General features: G+C 40.9%; 2 pseudogenes; both read right to left on the bottom strand.

Annotated features, from left to right (window-relative positions):
* LOC129053241 (PTPN13 like Y-linked pseudogene) lies at window positions 426-15,512 on the bottom strand (annotated as a pseudogene).
* On the bottom strand, window positions 17,568-18,794 carry LOC129053240 (actin, cytoplasmic 2-like; annotated as a pseudogene).
* Between the last annotated feature and the right edge of the window lie 1,531 nt (window positions 18,795-20,325).

Genomic DNA, 20,325 nt, shown 5'->3' with positions numbered 1-20,325 from the left:
CTCCTTTCTCTGTACCAGAATCTCCCCCAGAAACAAGCTCAGATGATCTGCAAACCACAATTTGGTAGCTGTGACAATGTGTGGTCACTGACTCACTCAAGGGACACCTTCGTATAGTCAGAATTGGAGGCTAGGGCTGGGAATTAAGGCTCAGGGCAGTGCCCCTCCTTAGTTCTGTGTGCTGCAGACAAGGTGTGTTTTCCTCACCTGGCCCCCGGATGTATGAATGCTATGTCCTCTGCCGGGAAGGTCCTGAGGAGACGTCTGTGTTGTCACCTGGTCATAGCACCAGAAGTCTTGTAGCAACGGCCACTCCTGGACATGTCCAGAAGAGAAAGAGGCTTCATCTTCATGGTGGACGTGACCCCGGGTGTGCCAAAGTCGCGACCACTCGGGCGGGTCCTGAGATGAAGTAGGCTTAGTCTTCACCATGAAAGTTCCACCGGTGTCCCCAGGTACCCTGCAACCACGGCCTGTCTCTGGTGTGTCCTGAGGAGAAGGAAGCGCTGTCCGAGGCACTGTGAGGACCCCCTGCTCCTCAGAAAGTTCGTTTGGGGGCTCTGCGGGCTCAGTGCGTAGGCTCTGTCCACCCTCTGGTGGTAGCCCGGGAAAATCTCTGAAATTCGTGGTGGGTTAATCCAGGCGGTAATCTCAGGAAGGGAAAGTGAAATAGAGCCAACCTTCCCGTAACTGAATGGAGATAAAAAGAAGCAAAGAAGAGGGTCAATAGATAAAACTCAATTGATTTTTTGTATATCAGCAATAATGAATAGAAATCATTGGAATTTGAAATATTAAAACACCACTTAAAATACTACCCATAAAATTGAATCCATTAAGTACAAATGTAACTAAATATGCAAAATTCATTCAGTAAACCATGAGCAGTCTTTGAGAGAAATCAAAAGAAATATTAGTAAATGCAGAGAGGCCTGGCATGTTGGCAGATGCCTGTAATCCCAGCACTTTGGGAGGCTGCCACAGGCAGATCACTTGAGCCTAAGAGTTGGAGACCAGCCTGGGGAACAGGGTGAAATCCATCTCTACCAAAAATACAACGCCTGTAGTCCCAGCTACTTGAGTCATTGAAGCGGGAGAATCTCAGTGAGTTGAAATAGCAGCACTGCACTCCAACATGGGTGACACAACTCTTTTTCAATCAATCAATCAATCAATAAACAGATGTTTCTCGTTCTGGAGAAGTACATTTATGATTATGGCAGCCCTATCCCAATCAAATTCCAGGTAAATATATCAAAAAACTCTTCGTAGATGTAGAATAGATGAAATAAGACTGAAGAAAAACAAAGCTAAAGGACTTACACATCTGGATAGGAATACTTACACTAAAGCTAACGTAATAAAGAAGAATCTGGCATTCATAATTTAATAGACAAGCAGATAAGTGGAAGAGAATAAATAGCCCCAAAACCGTCCCAAGTCAACTGATTTTGTCAAAAACGCAAAGCATATTCTTTGGAAGAGATAAAGCTATTTCACAAGTGGCAAGAAAACTGCTGGAAACTATATGGAAACAAATGAACATAGACAAAAATTTTACAGTTAAAAAATTAGTCAAAAGTACCCATACATTGAATTTTTTCAACACAAAGTTGTAATTAGAAAATATCTTCATGGGTGTGGGTTTGGTAATGAGTTATTAGCAAGTCCATGAAAGAAAAAGAATGGATAATATGAACTTTATTGGAAGTTGAAATGTCTACTCTGTAAAACACTCTGTTACCATTGGGCATGGCAGTTCAAGCCTGTAATCTCAGCACTTTCGAAGGTCAAAGCGGACAGATCACCTGAGGACAGGAGTTCCAGATCAGCATCATATACATGGTGAAATCACGTCTGCACTAAAAATACAAAAATTTAACTGGGATTTCTGGTGTGCGCCGGTAATCCTAGCTGCTCAGGAGTATGAGCAAGGAGAATCCTTTGAACTTAGGAAGTGGGTATTGCAGTGAGGCTAGATCGGGTCATTGCACTACAGCCTTGGTGACAAAATGCGACGCCACTTAAAAAAAAAAATGCGGTAAAGAGAACCAAAAAGCTAGCCACAGATAGAAAAATTTAGCAAACTCATCTGAAAAGTGACTTGAATGTACAATATATGAGGAAACTCTAAAAGTCAAAAAGATAAGCAACCCAATTCCAAGGTAAAAACCTGAGTAGATACCTCACTAAGGAAGATACAGAGATGGAAAACAGGCAGGCAAACCAAACACTGCTTGCGGAAAGCCTGCTATTTCTGCTGAAGGCTGAGACTCCAAGTTATCCATGGGGAGCAGCAGTGGCTCCAAAGGCCGCTCCCACCTACCCCACTTCTGCCCTTCCTCCAGGGTCCAAGAGTCCCCAAGGAAAGGGGCATGCTCTCCCAGAAAGAGCCTGAAGTTGGATATTTTGTTTCTCCACTTTCCTGAAAGCTCTGGAGGCTGCTAAGTATCCTTAGGTTGGAAGTTTCATTTTCATCATAAGCACCTTGAAGCACTGACAAGCATTAGGAGAGTTGGTTTTTAATCTACACTTGTCTTCATAAAGAGATAAAACAATTGGCTCCAACTGCTTTTTAGTAAATTCTTTTAAAATGTTTGGTACAATATATTTTTATTTTGCTTTCCTGGAGACACAAAGCAGAGAAAAATTATTAAGTAAAAACCAAATAGGGAGTAATCATAAATTCATGGATTCTATTTAGTCCATCATTTAACCTGACTTTCTTTTTTATTACAGTTTAACTTCTAGGATACATGTGCAGATCAGGCAGATTTGTTACATTGGTGTACATGTGACACGGTGGTTTGCTGCACCCATCAACCCATCATCTAAGTTTTAAGTCCTGCATGCATTGGGTATTTGTCCTAATGATCTCCTTCCACTTACCCCCTACTCCCTGAGAGGCCCCATTGTGTCCTCATTGTTCCATTCCCATTTATGAGTGAGGACAGGTTGTGTTTGCTTTTCTGTTCCGGTGTTAGCTTGCTGAGAATGATTGTTTCCAGCTTCATTCATGTCCCTGAAAAGGACACGAACTTACTCATGACTGCACAGTATCCCATGGTATATATGTTCCACATTTTCTTTATCCAGTCCATAATTGATGGGCATTTGGGTTTGTTCCATATCTTTTTTGGGTCTGAATAGTGCTGCAATAAACATACGTGTGCATGTTTCCTTATGTAGAATGATTTAAAATCCTCTGGCAGTATACCACATAATGGGATTTCTGGGTCAAATGGTATTTCTGGTTATAGATCATTGAAGAATTACCACACTGTCTTCCCCAATGATTGAACTAATTTACACTCCCACCCAGCAGTATAGAGCATTCCTTTTTCTCTACATCTTCACCAGCATCTGTTGTTTCCTGACTTTTTAATGGTCACCATTCTGACTGGTGTGAGATGGTATCTCATTGTGCTTTTGATGTGCATTTCTCTAATGACCAGTGATGTTGAACTTTTTTTATACGTGTTTGTTGGCTGATTAAATGTCTTCTTTTCAGAATGGTTTCTTCATATCCTTTGCCCACTTTTTGATGGGTTTTTTTTTATTTTGTTGTATATTTTTAAAAATTTCTTATAGGTTTTGAATAGCAGACCTGTTTCAGATAGATAGGTTGAAAAAATGTTCTCACATTTTGTATGTCACCTGTTCACTCTGATGATATTTTCTTTTGCTGTGAAGAAGCTCTTTAGATTAATTACATCCCATTTGTCAATTTTGGATTGTGTTGCAATTTTTTTTTGGTCTTTTTGTCATGAAGGCTTTGCCCATGCCTATATCCTGAATGGTATTGTCTTGATTTTCTTCTAGGGTGTTTAGGGTTTTAGGTTTTATGTTTAAGTCTGTTAATTCATCTTGAGTTAATTATGTGGTGTGAGAAAGGGATCTAGTTTCAGGTTTCTGCATATGCTGAGCCAGTTTTCGCATATCAGGGAATTCTTCCCCAGTTGCTTGTTTTTGTCAGGCTTGTCAAAGATCAGATCATTGTAGATGTGTGAATTACTTTAAGCAGTATGGTCATTTTCATGATATTTATTCTTATCCGTGAACATGATATTTTTTTTTCCAAATTTTGTTGTCCTCTCTTATTTCTTTGGACAGTGGTTTGTAGTTCTCCATAAAGAAGTCCTTCATGTTCCTTGTAATTTTTATTCTTAGTTATTTTATTTTCTTTGGAGCAATTGTGAATATGAATTCATTCACGATTTGAGTCTCTGTTTGTCAATTATTCATTTATAGAAATGCTTGTGATTTTTGCACATTGATTTTGTAGCCTGAGATTGCTGAAGTTGCTTATAAGCTTAAGCAAACTCATACAAAAGACATGTCCCTTGTCTATTGTTAAGGAGTTTTAGAGGTGAGATAATGGAGTATTCTAAATATACAACTATGCCCTCTAAAAACAGGGTAAATTTGACTTATTTTATTTTTATCTGAATATCCTTTATTTGTTTCTCTTCCCAACTGCCCTGGGCAGAACTTTCAATCTGATGTTGAATAGGAGTGGTGAGAGAAGCCATCCTTGTCTTGTGCCTTGTGTTTTGTGTTTTCAAAGGAAATATTTCCAGCTTTTGCCCATTCAGTATAATATTGCCTATGGGTTTGTCACAAATAGTTCTCTTTAGTTTGTGATACATTCCATCAATACCTAGTATATTGAGTGTTTTTAGTAGGAAGGGATATTGAATTTTACAAAGGCCTTTTCTGCATCAATAGAGAAAATTATGTGGTTTTTGTCATTGGTTCTTTTTATGTGAGAAATTACTTTTAATTTGTGTATGTTGAAACCAGCCTTGCTGGTTGGAGCTGATCTGATTGTGATGGATAAGTTTTTTGATGTGTTGCTGGATTCAGTTTGCCAGTATTTTATTGTGAATATTCACATTGATGTTCATAGGGGATATTTGCCTTTATTTTTTTTTTTTTGTCTCTGACAGGTTTTGGTATTAAGATGATGCTGGCCTCATAAAATAAGTTCAAGAAGAGTCCCTCTTTTTATATTGTTTGGAATAGTTTCAGAAGGACATGGCACCAGCTTTTCTTTGTACTTCTGGTAGAAGTCGGCTGTGAATCTGTCTGCTCTGGACATTTTTTGGTTGGTAGGCTATTAAGTACTGCCTCAACTTTAGTATCTGTTGGTCTCTTCAGGGATTCTAATTTTTCCTGGTTTAGTCTTGTAGAATTGTGTGTGTCCAGGAGTTTATTTATTTCTTCTAGATTTTTTGCTTTATTTACATAGAGGTGTTTACAGTATTCTCTGATGGTAGTTTGCATTTATGCGGGATCAGTGGTTACATCCCCATTATCCTTTTTTACTATGTCTAATTTATTCTTCTCCTTTTTTTCTTTATTAGTCTGGTTAGCAGTGTATCTGTTTTGTTAATTTCTACAAAATACAACAAAAAATGCTCCTGGATTCACGAATTTTTTGAAGGATTTTCCTGTCTCTATCACCTTCAGTTATGTTCTGAACTCAGATATATCTTTTTTTGTCTCATCTTTTGGATTTGTTTGTTTTTGCTTCTTCAGCTCTTTTTCTCTCTTTCTTCTTTTTTTTTTTTTTTTTTTTTTTTTGAGAAGGTGTCTTGCTCTGCCACACACACTGGAGTGGAGTCGTGCTACCTCAGCTCACTGTGGCTTTTATCTTTTGGGTTCAAGAAATTATCTCAACTCAGCTTACCGAGAATCCTAGATTACAGGTGTGTGCCCCCAAGCCGGGCTAATTTTTTTTTTTTTTTTTTTTGTATTTTCTGTGGACATGGAGTTTCACAACGTTGGTTGACTAAGCTGGTCTTGAACTCTTGAGCTCAGGTGACCTGCCTGGCACAACTTCCCAATGTGCTGAAATATCAGGCATGAACCACTATGTCTGTCCCTCTAGTTTTTTTCATTGTGATTTTAGGGTGTTGATTTTAGATCTTTCCCACTTTTGATGTGGGCATTTAGTGCTATAAATTTCTCTCTTAACGCTGTTTTAACTGTGTTCTAGAGATTGTAGTAGGTTGTGTCTTGTTCTCATTGATTTCAACAACTTCTTTCTTTCTTTCTTAATTTTGTTATTTACCCAGTGGTCAAGCAGGAGCAGGTTTTACAGTTCCCGTGTAATTGTGCAGTTTTGAAAAAGTTTCTTAATCTGAGTTCTAATTTTATTCCACTCTGGTGTGAGAGACAGTTTATTTTGATTTCCATTCTTTTGCATTTGCTGAGGAGTGTTTTACCTCCAATTATGTGGTCAATTTTACAATAAGTGCTATGTGGTGATGAGAAGAAGGTATATTCTGTTGATTTGGAGTGGGGACTTCTGTAGATGTCTGTTAGCTCTGCTTGGTCAAGGCTGAGTTCCCTTCCTGAGTATTCTTGTTAAAATTCTGTCTCATTTATCTGTGTAATATTGATAGTGGGGTGTTGAAGTCTCCTGTTAGAATTGTGCGTGAGTCTAAGTCTGTGTAAGTCCCTAAGAACTTGCTTTTTAATCTAACTGCTCCTGTATTAGGTTCATATATATTTAGGATCATTAGCTCTGCTTTTTGCATTGATTCCTTTACCATTATGCAATTCCCTTCTTTGTCTTTTATGATCTATGTTGGCTTGAAGTTTGTCTTAGGATAGACTACAATTTCAACCCCTGCCTTTTTTTTTTTTAACTTTCCATTTGCTTGGTAAATATTCTTCCATCCCTTTATTTTGAGCCTATGTGTGTCTTCACCCATGAGATGGTTCTCCTGAATATAGCACAACGAAGAGTCTTGATTCTTTATCCAATTTGCCAGTCTTGGTACTTTAATTGGCAAATTCATTTCATTTACATTTAAAGTTAATATTCTTATGTGTCAATTTGACCCTGGCATGGCAATTTTATCTGGTTGTTTTACACATTAGTTGATACACTTTCTTCATAGTTTTGTTGTTCTTTATATTTTGCTATTTTTTTCAATGGTGAGTACCAGTTTTCTTTTTTTTGTTTTTTGTTTTTTGAGACAGAGTCTCACTCTGTTGGCCAGGCTGGAGTGCAGTGGCATGCTCTCGGCTCAGTGCAAGCTCCACCTCCTGTGCTCCTAACATTCTGCCTCAGCCTCCTGAGTCTGAGTAGCTGGGACTACAGGCACCCACCAACATGGCCGGCAATTTTTTTTGTATTTTTAGTAGTGATGGGGTTTCACTGTGTTAGCCAGGATGGTCTCCATCTCCTGACCTCATGATCCGCCCACCTCTGCCTCCCAAAGTGCTGGGATTACAGGCGTGAGCCACTGCACCAGGTGAGTACCAGTATTTTCTTTCAGTATTTAGTGCTTTCTTCAGGAGCTCTTCGAAGGCAGACATGGTGGTGACAAAACCATATACATTTTGCTGTCTGTAACAATTTTATTTTTATTTTCTTATAAAGCTTAGTTTCACTCAATATAAAATTATAGGTTGAAATTGCTTTTTTTAAACGGTTGTTTTATATTGTACTCCACTCTCTTTTGGCTTGTAGGGTTTCTGCAGAGAGATCCTCTGTTAGTCTGATGGATTTATCTTTGCAGGTAACCTGACCTGTCTCTATGGCTGTCCTTAACATTTTTCTTTTGTTCAACCTTGGAGAATCTGAAAGTTATTTGTCTATTGATGTTCTTGAGGATTATGTTAGTGGTGTTATCCATGTTTCCTGAACTTGAATGTTGGCCTGTCTTGTTCCATTTGGGAAGTTCTCCTGGATAATGCCTTAAAGTGTGTTTTCAAACTTGGTTCCATTTTTACCCATCACTTTCAGGTACACCAATCAATTATAGGTTTGGTCTTTTGACATAGTCCCATATTTCTTGGAGCCTTTGTTTGTTGCTTTTCTTTCATTTTTCTCTAATCTTGTCTTCATGCTTTATTTCATTGGGTTGATCTTGAATCTCTGATACTGTTTTTTCCTCTTCATTGATTCAGCTATTAATAGTTGTTTTTGCTTCACAATGTTTCTTGCACTGTGTTTTTCAGCACTATGAGGTCACATATGTTCTTCTCTTAACTGGTTATTTTAGTTAGCAGCTCCTGTAACATTTTATCAAGGTTCTTACCTTCCTTGCATTGGTTTAGAACATACTCCTTTAGCTCAGAGAATTTTATTATTACTGATTTTCTGAAGCCTACTTCTGCCAACTCATCAACCTCATTCTCCATCCACTTTTGTGCCCTTGCTGGAGAGGAGTTGCAATCATTTGGAGGAGAAGAGTCATTCTAGTTTTTTGAATTTTCAGCTCTTTTGTGCCGGCTATTCCTCATTTTTCATGGATTTATCTACATATGGTCCTTGATCCTGAATGTCTTTGGATTGGGATTTTGTGTGAGTGTCCTTTTTGTTAATGTTGATGTTGATGTTACTGTTTCCTGTTGGTTAGTTTTTCTTCTAACAGTCAGGCCTCTCTTCTGCAGGTCTGCTGCAGTTTGCTGGTCTACTTTAGATGCTGTTTGCCTGGGTATCACCATATGAAGTTGCACAACAGCAATGATTGGAAGATTTGTCCCAGAGTGATACCTGGCTGGTACCAGCCACAGCTCTTCTGTATGAAGTGTCTGTTGACCCCTGCTGGAAGGGATCTCCTAGTCAGGAAGCACATTGGTCAGGGACACACTTGAAAAGCCAGCCTGTCCCTCAGCAGAGCTTGAGCACTGTCCTGGGAGATACACTGCTCTCTTCAGAGCAAGAAGGCAAGAATATTTAAGTCTGCTAAAGTTGCACTCACAGCCATCCCTTTTTCCACGTGTTCTGTCCCAGGGAGATGGGAGTTTTATATATAAGCCCCTGACTCAGACTGCTGCATTTCTTTCAGAGATGCCCTATCCAGTTAGGAGGAATCTAGAGAGCGAATGTGGCCACAGCTGCTTTGCACGCATCTGTCAGTTCCTTGCAGTCCAAACTTCCTGGCAGTTTTCTTAACATTCTGAGGGGAAATCCTTATGCTCAGGTCTCAGTAATGGTGGTCGACCCTCTCCCAACCAAGCTTGATCTTTCTAGGTTGACTTCAGGCTTCTATGTGGGTAGTGAGAACTTGAAGTCAGTGGATCTCAGCTTGCTGTTGTCCATGGGAGTGGGGCCTGCTCAGTGAGACCACTTAGCTCCCTGGCTTCAGCCGCTTTCCAGGGGGGTGAATGGTTCTGTGTCACTGGTGTTCCAGGTGCCACTGTGGTATAAAAATTATTTTGCAGCTAGCTCAGCATTTGTGAAAGCAGTCACCTAGTTGTGTGCTTGAAAACTCAGGTCTCTGGTTATGCAGGCACACTAGGGAATCTCCTGTTCTGTGCATTGTTAAAACCATTCAAAACTGCAGGTTATGGTCTTGATAGCACAGCCCCTGATGGCTTTCCTTTGTTAAGGGAGTAAGTTTTCAGCTTCTTGCACTTCCTGAGTTAGGTAACACTCACCGTACTTCTGCTTGCCTTTTGTGGCTGGAACTCAATATCTAACCACTTCCAGTGAGAGGAACCAGGTAACTTAGGTAGAAATGCAGAAATCACCTGTCTTTTGTGTTCATCTCACTTGGAGCTGCAGAACAGAGTTGTTACTTTTCAACCATATTGCCAGATGCCCACAAGCTTTTCCCCTTATTTATAGTGTGCACTGTTGAAATTACCAGAAGTTTCACTTGTAATGTCTCAAAGCAAAAGGGAAAAGAACAGTGAGAAATGATTTAATAAATTGATCTCTGTCTTTCAATGTCAATCAAAAGGAGTGCCATGTTGCAAAAGGTGAAGGAAAATGAAGAAACCAAAAACATGTGATTTCACATTTTGGTTCACTTTTGAAAAAGCAGATTTAAGAAGGTAAACCTCCAGGTTTCTAATCTGTATCAAGTATTAAGCATTGCAAAGTATGTACAGAAATTGAAATCAATTATTTCTTCAATTTTGACAGAAATAAATTTGTACTCTAGAAACTCCTGTTGTTGCTTTGATATCTGTGGGGATTCAGTCAAGATGTTGGGGAAAATTAGCAGATGCAAACTTTCTTGCAAGGCTAGGGGGTTGGCATAAGCTCCAGGAATTAACTTGGCTGAAAATGGCCTTTTCCCTTTCGTCAAGTAAGTTAGGGTAGAAACAAACGAATGTGGGTGTTTATCTAACTAGCATGCTTACTCATGTGGTCCCAAGTTTAATCTTTGACTTAGTACTGTGCTAAATTGCTTTCTAATTGGGAAGTCCACACTGTCAATTACCCTTTAGTGGTGTCAACTTGAGCCTTGGTCAATTAGTCTTTACTGAATTAATGTGAGTCTCACTAGCTGGTTGGGGCCACAGTCAAAGCTCTGCAGTGAGCAGATACCACACCACTGCACTCCAGCCTGGGCCACAGAGCAAGACTCTGTTTCAGAAAAATAAAAAGCTCCTACTCACTCTAGGAAAGAAGGGTCTTCCTTTGTTCCACATGGAACTATTTCAGGACCAGGTCTCAGGAAGCCTTTATTGTATGCGTTAAAAGAAATGTGACATAAAATTTACCAATCTAAATATTTGTACATGTACAAGTAAGTGGCATTAAGTATGTTTATGTTATTGTTCAACCATCACCGCCATTTCACATTCCCACCATCAATGCACAAGGGTACCATTTTCTGCAGAAACTCTCCAACTCTCCCTTTTTCAAAAAAAAAAAAAAAAAAAAGAAATTCTAGTGGGTATAAGGTGGTAATCCCTCTCCTGTCCCACTCATACCTGTTTAAATATCTGTAGCAGACCCACTGGCCATTTCCAGCTCCAGGTCACTTTTTCTATGCTGCCTATCCAGACACCCAGTGATCAGTGATGTCTCCTCAGGGTTTAGAAGGTCTTCTGCATTTTGCTCTATTATAATTCAGACCTCAGCATATGATATCCATGCATTGTTCCACGTAAATAAAGGGAAATTAACATTTTCTGAGCACCACCACATGCAGGTGACTTGCTCAAGTGAACTCAAAGTAACTCTGCCAGGTATGGTTCATCCCACATGTAGAGATAAAAGCCAGGATCAGGTGATTGAGTGACTCACTTTCAATCACACAGCTTCCAAGTAACTTCAGGTCCAGCCCCTGGCCAGGTCTCCCGTTGTCATTTAGAAAAGTTTGTGAGTCACTTGAACATATGTCCAGGCCACACCTAGTCTTCTTTCTATCAACCAAGGTGAGCTCCAGGGACAATGGGTGACAAGACACAGCCAGTCATCTTTCTTCCATTCAGAGGCACTGCAGGTACTTGAAACTCATCAGGAACAGTCTCTTATCCCAAAACCCTCTCATACATAGGATGTTTCGAGGGCAATGTGTTACACATGGGTCACAGAAGGCAAACTTTAGTGAGGGAATCAAAACCAGCACATGGAGAAGGAGCTGGTGATTCCAATTGTAAAGGAAGTGTGGTATGTTAAGAAGTTATTGCCCTGGAGGGTGAAAGAAACAAGAGGTTAGTATGACTAAATCAGATGGAGCAAGACGGAAAGTAGGGAATGGACCAGACACTTAGCATAAGGGCCAGTGGTTCCTTAGCAAGGTCGATGCAGATCTACCATGACATGATGTGGCCACTGCCCTCCTAGGAATGAACGATGAGAAATGAAGGCAAGTTTACAGGCTACATACATAAATAAATATTCACAACATCCTTATATGCAATATTCCCAAACCAGGGGCCCCCCAAATGCCCACACACAGAATAAGGGTGAACAGGCTGTGGCACATCCACACCATGGCATGTGGGTCAGCATGAAAAGGAATGGACTGTTGATGCAATCAGAACAGAGTGACTCTGAAAGTGGTTCCGCTGAATAAAAGAAGCCAGATCAGAACGACGCACAAAGACCCAAATACATACTGTATTTACATGTAATTCTATAAAATACCCGCGAAATTTTAGTGAAAGAAGCAGATCTGTGGTCCTAGATAGGCCAAGGAGAGATCGTTATCGCCGGGAGGAAGGTACGTTTTCATCACCTTCATCGCACTTCTGGCCTTACAGTGAATGAAATACTCAAATGGAGAAAATCATCGGTTCTTCTGTCTGCACATGTGCAGTTTACCATATGCCAATCACACTTCAACGAAGCTGTTTTTAAATAAGGAATCACTATCTGCAGCTTAGAATATGGATGGGCAGGAGGCCTGAGAAGGCAAGATTCTTTTCTTTTCCTAATCTATGAGGTTGTACAATGAGAATTAAGTTGGTCCTGAGCTCAGACACAGAACAGGCCTGAGGGAAAGCCTCACACAGTCCTTCCTTCTGCACAGAAGAGTGACCATCTAACACAGTACCAAGCTGTCCCTGAGGACCTTTATAGGTCAAAGTGACCTCCTGTCCTCATGTCTATTTTCTGGTATTTCCTCTTTCCTGCAGAAGCTTGCCTGCCCTCTGATGTAGAGCAAATAATGTTCAAGTTCTAATACGAACATTCTGGTTCCATCACAGTAGAGAAATGGGTTGCTTTCTCTCTTTTCAAGACAAAGAAAAGTGAAAAACCATGAGCACAATGTCCACAGTTGTGCAGTCAGGTTGCAAGTGGAGGAAGAGCATCGCCGTACCAAGGCAGCAGCAGGACAACTGAAGGTGAACATTTCTGCAGAGGAAACAAGGAAGCTTAGGGATTCCCAGAGGAAATCATCCTTCCCATGTGTAGACCCCTGGTTTGAAGCCCAGTTCCTATTGTCCCAATGTGAAATGAGCCTGTCACCATCCCCATTTCAGCCTTATTACTAATTGCACAGGCAAACATAAGTGTTCAACAGTTTTAAAAAATGCAAAAAAAGAAAAAAAAAAAAAAAACAGGACAAATATGATCAAACAGACAACTCACCTCGAGAGAAATGAGTCTTTAAGTTCCTTTTTCCTTCTGGCCCCATGACCTCTGATCAAGGAAAGTTCAGAATGAATGCTCCCTATAGTCTCAAAGAAGTATAAAATATTGCATCCATAGAAAGTAACAAAATTTAGGAAGTTAATATGAAAATTCAGAGACCAGGAAAGACAGCTTGAAATTCTCTTAAAATGTGTAACTCTCAAAATTGGAAGACAGAACTTAAAAAATATTTCAAAACCATAGACAATTAAAGAAAAACACATAAGAAATGTGGTTAGCTCTCTGGCAGATGAGTCCCTGAGTTGCAGTAGTGAAATAGCGTTTGACATGTAAAAACCGAGGGAGGCAGTTATGAAAGCCCTTGGAATGACAGCTCCATCCCAGGCCTAGAGAGCTGTTGGTTGGGTGGGAACAGGAAAAAGGAAGGCATCCAGCAGTGACTTTTCAGATGGGAGGTTAGAAATGAGGGAAGATGTTAAGGATGTGATAAAAGGAGACAATTTAATTTTAAATAGAAAGAGAAAAGAAAAGGCAACAGAAACTCTATGAAAATAGAAAGCTAAAGAAAAAATTTGTATATACCCATAGAATACCAAGACATATATGTGAATTGACAGTGCTAATATACTTCCTGCAAGAGGAAAGTCACAAGATTCTATTGTATTTGATCAACAAAATATATATCTAACTATTTATACTCTACAGTTACTTGCAACTTCAATGATAAGTAAGAAAGAAACTAAAATCAAGATATTCCTATCATTGGCTGAGGGTGGAGAAAAGGTGGGAGTCTAAGAAACTCAGTCTTCCTCTGTGGTACCTGGTTGTTAACGGGTTGTTCAGGGGACTAGGGTGAGGTGTACATGGTAGCAGCTCCTTCTGTGTAACTCTTGCCTCACCTCTGTATTTTTCAGTCATGTGCATATATTTTTATTTTCAAAATAAAATATATGCGAAATAATATGTGGTGTCAGAGACTCAAGGAAGAGTCTCTGTTCCAGCTGTACTGGTTCCAAGTCTAATTAAACACCACAGATTCCAGCAGAAAATCCTGTCTCTACCCACACTTCCACTCCCTGAAACAAGACCCAAGTAATCACCAGATGCAGCTCAAAAACTCAAGATCTGTCCAAAGCAGATCCACATGTAGGCATCACCAAGGGTATCAGTAGACACAACCACAGAGGTGTCTGCAGTGTGCATCATGAAGTCCAGCTCCTAAGTGTAGACCAACTTCACAGTCTGGAAGGAAATTTCCTTAGAGAATGCCAGTGCTAGTGGCATCAGCCACCACTCAGGTACAGCCATAGAGTGGTCCAGCATGTTACTGTAAGCAGCCAGAGGGCAGAGGAAAGGAGCAAGAAAGATGAGAGGGAGGGTGGCAACCTCATGTTTGGACCCCTACTGGTATATCTCACTACGTTGCAGTGGCCTGGGAGACACAAAGAACACCATATTTTGGTGGGAAGAGGCTCTCTCAGGTCAGAGCAGTAAGACTTGGAAAGAAACTGAAGCCAAGCTGAGGAATATGGTTTCCTGTTTCAATTTGGCCACCTGTGGCTGTGGGTCCCATGATATCACAAATGGCAATGCCTTTTCCATTTTCTCTGTGGCTGCAAAGACTTGGGTCAGGCTCTGATTGACCTGGCACTCTTGAGGCACTTAAAGCCTATTACTTGAAACTGTTAATATGTTAACACTTTATTTACAATGACTTCAATGAAGTATTGTTCTCCAGTGTTGAAAATGGGAAAATGATTAACAAGAGCTTGATAGTTATGCAAATAAATGATGGTTGATCCTAAAGAACAGTTAGGCAGCACTTGATAATAAAGATTTAGTATTTAATGAATGTGCACTGTGTCTCAATGGTACTCTTAGGCTTTTGATAACCACCCCCACTTAATCTCTGCGACAATCCCCATGGCAGGTCCTGGCACCATCCCTATTTTAGAAGTGAGAAGTCACATGAACCCGACCAGGGTCACAAACCTGGGCTGTGGAGGATCTAAATATAAGCAGGTAAAAGAGGTGCCATGATAATATCCTAATGGTATGTGGAAAGGAGGAGAAAAAGTGCAGATGGTTTGAAGGCCAGACAAGACATAGGCCAGCCTCAAATGTAGACCAGATCGACAGCTGGCCAGCCTGCACTTTTCTTATCTTAAAGGATCCTCCTCATCAAAGGAAGAGCACAGAGTGCAGGGAGTGTGCTCAAAGAAGCACTGATATGTAGCAGAAACATGATAAAAGAGAAACAAACAAAATGCTAAAAATAAACACACCAGAAGTACACTGGGTTTGTCTTTAGGTGACAAGCCTGCAAGTGTCTTTTCCTAAGTATGTTTTCTCCATTCTCCAAAATAGACATAAATTCAGGTGATGAGTCAGGCTGCAGGAGTAAGCGTAGGGTCAGAGGAAACTTCTCCTCAAACCTGGCCCCAGACCTTGGCTCCTAGCTGGTGGCTTCCCCTTCGCTGGGGTCTGTCCTTGTCCCAGAGACAGGGCTAGTCATCCCTACAGCCATTCCATGCCCTAGTCCCCAATAAAGAGTAGAGGGGAACTGAACAGGAGAAATGGTCTCATGGCCCATGGGATGAGAGTACCTGGCAGTCAGTGGCATTCAAATTGTGTTGTCTCCAGAAAAGTCCAAGCCCAAGTCATTGAGTGCTGTCTTTGGACTGTGGAGGCCCATTTTATTCATGTCCCTCTAAAAGAGAACAGATGGAAGAAGAAGTTTTGTGGGACTCTGAGGCCCAGCCTTCTTTCCAGAAGGTAAAACAGGCCTGCTGGCTGGAAAATGCTGTCACCACAGGGCGAAACCAATATTATTTGTTTATCTCTTGTCCTGTCTTTGGTCCAAAACAAAAACTGATAATTACTAACTGTGGAAAAGAGAGTTTCTGGGGTGCCAGTTGAGTTGGTCTACCCTGTGTAAGAAACCCATGGGGAGCCATGGGCAGCCTCTGAGGAGAAAAGTCTCCTTATTGCCCTCACGTATTTATGCCCCGAGTGCATAAATGCTCAACAGCATTCCACATGTTGCTCAGGGAGATAACACTCCCTTGAAGCAGTGGAGTACAACCAAACATCTTGGCTCCTTCTGAAACCAGCTCCCACCCATTTCAGTCCTGATAAGTTACAGATCTTAAGTAAGTTTGACACACACTTTTGCTTAAGGAAATGCACAGAAACTGCCAGTGCCAAACATCTTATTGAATGGCTCAGGATTTCTCCTTCACTGATTAATCCTTTTCCTCATCCCTTCCTCCCCCTCCCAGCTGCCCTGAGAACAAAAACTTGTAAACCAATAAATTGGGTGAAATCCAGGAGCAATGGGCCTTGAGCAAGCTTTCAATGTGCTGGTCTCCTGGACACACATTTTAAATGTTTATTGTGTCTCTTTCTAATTCCTTTTTCTCCTCCAGACTCAGGGTACCCACTGGGTGTTGGGCTGGTTTCCCAAACACAAACCTGTGACATTCCAAATCTTGGTGCTTGTATTGTCTCTCAAATCAACTCAATAAGCCCTCCTCTGGTGACACAAAAGCCTTTTCTCTAGCCAAAGAACTGACCCTACCATACAGTGACCTTGAAATGCAGACAGGCAGCCACAACACTACTTGGGCCTGTCCTGAGCCTCAGATACCTGGTTTCAATTCATTTACATTCAAGATAATCATTGATAGGTAAGTTCTTACTACTGTTATCTTGTTAGTTGTTTCTGATTGAGTCATACATCATTTTTTCCTTTCTTCCTCCCATGTCTGCTTTTAAATATTTAACATTTAATTATTTTCAGTAGTGATAAGCTTTGACTGCTTTGTTTTTATTGTTAGTGTTGCTGCTATAGCTTTTGATGGTCATCAAAGGCTCAGAGAAAACATCTTAGTTAATAATCAACTAGCTTAAGCTGAAAACATTTGTCACATAAAAACTCTAGACATTTACCCTCTCTTCCAATTACATTTTTGACATCACAATTTATATCTTTTAATGCTGTGTATTCCTTAAAAGCCTATTGTTGACAAGTCTTTTGCCGAATGATTTCAAGTTCCTCTATTTTTTTTTTGTTTATTTTCCCTTAGTGCTTTTAGAATTTTCTTTATTTCTCAGACTTTGAGAGCTTGATTCTTTTTTTTTGGCAACACTTTTATTTTTCCTTACACAATGATGTGTTGCTGAGGCCTAATGTTCTCACACAACCGTTGAAAACAAAAATTTGTTGTCATCTCTTTAAAGAATTGAGAATTTCATACAAAAACCCTTACATAAATTAAAAGGATGAATACATTTACAGGTGTAAATGCAAACTGCTTCCAACTCAAGGCAAGTGACAGCCCACGGTGTTCTGGCAGAAAACATCAGCTAAGAAAGGAAACTGGGTCCTATGACTTGGACTTTCCAACCCTGACAGACAGGCAGGATGGAAGCAACTGTTTCAGGAGCCCTTGCCAGCCTCTAGAGAAATCCCAGAACACTCAGTCCTGACACATTAATACCCTGCACAGATCAGAGACTACTGGCCACGCAGACTCACCAAGCCACAGACTTGTCTTCCACAAGCACGTTCTTACCTCAGCAGTCATGAAGTGACCAAGCCACATGCACTAAAGTTTGAACTCAAAGATATGTACACAGTATTAAACAAATACCAAGGGGAACAGTTGACTTGAATACAAGGTCAAAACCGGCAACAAGTTCTACAATCCAGTGCTGATACCAGATAAAAGCTTCAAGGACAATTTCTTTTCAAACACTTATTCCAGTTTCATGAGGCTAGCATGAGGTGTATGCATTTGCCAAGGGCAAATTTATACTTCTGTATTAACCCATGCAGCAAATTCTACACATCTGCTCAGTTCATTTAGAAGCATTTGTGGTGGACGATGGAGGGGCCTGAATCATCATACTCCTGCTTGCTAATACTCATCTGCTGGAAGGTGGACAGTGAGGCCAGGATGGAGCCGCCAATCCACACTGAGTACTTGCTCTCTAGGGGTGCAATGATCTTAATCTTCATGATGCTAGGAGCCAGGGCAGTGATCACCATCTGCACCTTGTCAGCAATGCCTGGGTACATGTTGGTGCCGCCGGATAGTACCGTGTTGGTGTACAGGTCTTTGCGGATGTCCACGTCACACTTCATGATGGAGTTGAAGGTGGTCTAGTGGTTGCCGCAAGATTCCATACCCAGGAAGGAAGGTTGTAACAGCACCTCTGGACACCAGAACCGCTCATTGCCAATGGTGATGATCTGGCCAGCGAGCAGTTTGTAGCTCTTCTCCAGAGAAGTGGAGGATGTGGCAGTGGCCATCTCCTGCTTGAAGTCCAGGTAGACCTAGCACAGCTTCTCCTTGATGTCGCACATGATTTCCCGCTCGGCTGCGATGGTGAAGCTGTAGCCTTGCTCTTTGAGGATCTTCATGAGTTACTCAGTCAAGTCCCAACCAGCCAGCTCCAGAAGTAGGATGGCATGGGGAAGGGAGTAGCTCTCCTAGATGGTCACCGTGTGGGTGACCCTGTCTCCGGTGTCCATGGCAATGCCAGTGCTGTGCCCAAAGGCATAGAGGCACAGCACATCCCTGATGGCCACGTACATGGCTGGGGTGTTGAAGGTCTCAAACATAATCTGAGTCATGTTCTCTCTGTTGGCCTTGGGGTTCAGGGGTTCCTTGGTCAGCAGCACTGGCTGCTCCTCTGGGGCCCCATGCAGCTCATTGTAGAAATGGTGCCAGATCTTTTCCATGTTGTCCCAATTGGTGATGATGCCATTTTCGATGGGGTACTCTAGGGTCAGGATGCTGTGCTTGCTGTGGGCTTCATTGCCCACATAGATGTCCTTCTGGCCCATGTCCACCATCACTCCCTGGTGCTGGGGGTGCCCCACAATGGAGGGAAACATGGCTCGGAGAGCGTCGTCCCCAGCAAAGCCAGCTTTGCACACACCAGAGCCATTGTCAATGACCAGCATGGCTATATCTTTTTCTATTGCGATGGGCGGAGGAGTGGGATAGTAGAGTGGTAGAAGAACAAGGTGGGTGAGCTTGCAGTGGTGACTGAGAGTGAGTGCTTGATTCTTGTTTGTTGTGGGGTAGTTTTATGGTGTATTAATCTTTTTTGTAGTCTCTGATCTTTCTGAACCTATATATTTATATCTCTCAAATTTTTGAAAGTTGTTATTATTCATTTGAATATGCTGTATATACCTTCCATTTGCTGAACTCTTTCATGAATATTGCTAAATATTAGATTTGCTTATTCAAGAGAATTTTGTATATCTGGTAAATGTCGTTCATTCTTTTTGATTGTTTTTCTGTTTTGTTCTTTGTTCATTTCTTAATAACCTATGTTAATTTTCATTTCTTTTCTTTTTTATTTTACTTTTTTTTTTTTTTTTTTTGTGGACAAAGTCTTTCTCTGTTGCCCAGGCTGGAGTTCAATGGCACAACACTGACTCACTGCAATGTCTGCCTCCCAGGTTCGAGTGATTCTCCTCTCTTAGCCTCCTGAATAGCTGGGATTACAGGTGTGCACCACTATGCCCAGAGAATTTTTTGTATTCTTAGTAGTGATAGGGTTTCACCATGGTGTCCTGACTGGTCTTGAACTGCCAACCTCAACTGATCAACCAGTCTCAGCCTCCCAAAATGCTGTGATTACAGGCCTGAGCCTGCACACCTGGTCCTAACTCATTTTAGAGCTCACTGATTCTTCATTCTGTTTGTTCTCTTCTGCTGTTGAAAGCCTTCTGAATTTTCCACTTCAACCAGTATATTTCTCAGTTCTGGGACTCTTTTTATTTTTAAATACTTTCAGTCCATTTTTAAAAGTTTCTTTCAGAATTGTATCAGTTCCTTTTCTGTGTTGTTTTAGAGATCTGAGTTTCCTGGAAACTGATATTTTGAATTCTTGATCCGATAACCACTGATAGCCATTCTTATTAATTAGCGTTGGTCAATGGTTTATGCTTTGTCCATTTAGGGATGTTATAATTACCTGTTTGGTATTATTTCTTGTGGTTATACATATATATCTTTTTATTGAAGGACTAGTTATTTAGTTTATTGTTTTCTCTGTCTTATTTTGCATTTTGTTGTATATAATTGCTTTGGGTTTTCTTTAAGACAAAAGTATGGTGGGACATGGTTTACTTGATTTTGGCTAGGTCAGTTCCTCTGTTTGGCAGTAGATGGTGCCTTAAGCTCAGGTTTATCTCAGCTCTAACAAACTTTGAAACACTGACAGTCTCCTGTCTGAGAGATTTTGAAGGGGATATCCTAAGCCTGTGAGAAGGCTCTCTACAGGTTTGTCATCAAGTAAATTATACGATATACCTCATACCTTATGGTAATGCTGTAGAGGCATTCAGGTTTGGCATCTCCTGTGACTGAGCTATCCAGGCTGGAGATGGTAGTCCTGTCTTGCTACTTCATCCCTTGTTGTCCCCAGGTTATTTTTCACTTTTCAGGTGCTCACAAGGCTTCCTTGGGCTAAGGCACGAATAGCTTTGCTGCCAGGAA

Source organism: Pongo abelii, chromosome Y (genome assembly GCF_028885655.2).
Source record: "Pongo abelii isolate AG06213 chromosome Y, NHGRI_mPonAbe1-v2.0_pri, whole genome shotgun sequence".
Classification (NCBI taxonomy): Eukaryota; Metazoa; Chordata; class Mammalia; order Primates; family Hominidae; genus Pongo; species Pongo abelii.
This window is presented reverse-complemented; position numbering and strand designations above follow the sequence as displayed.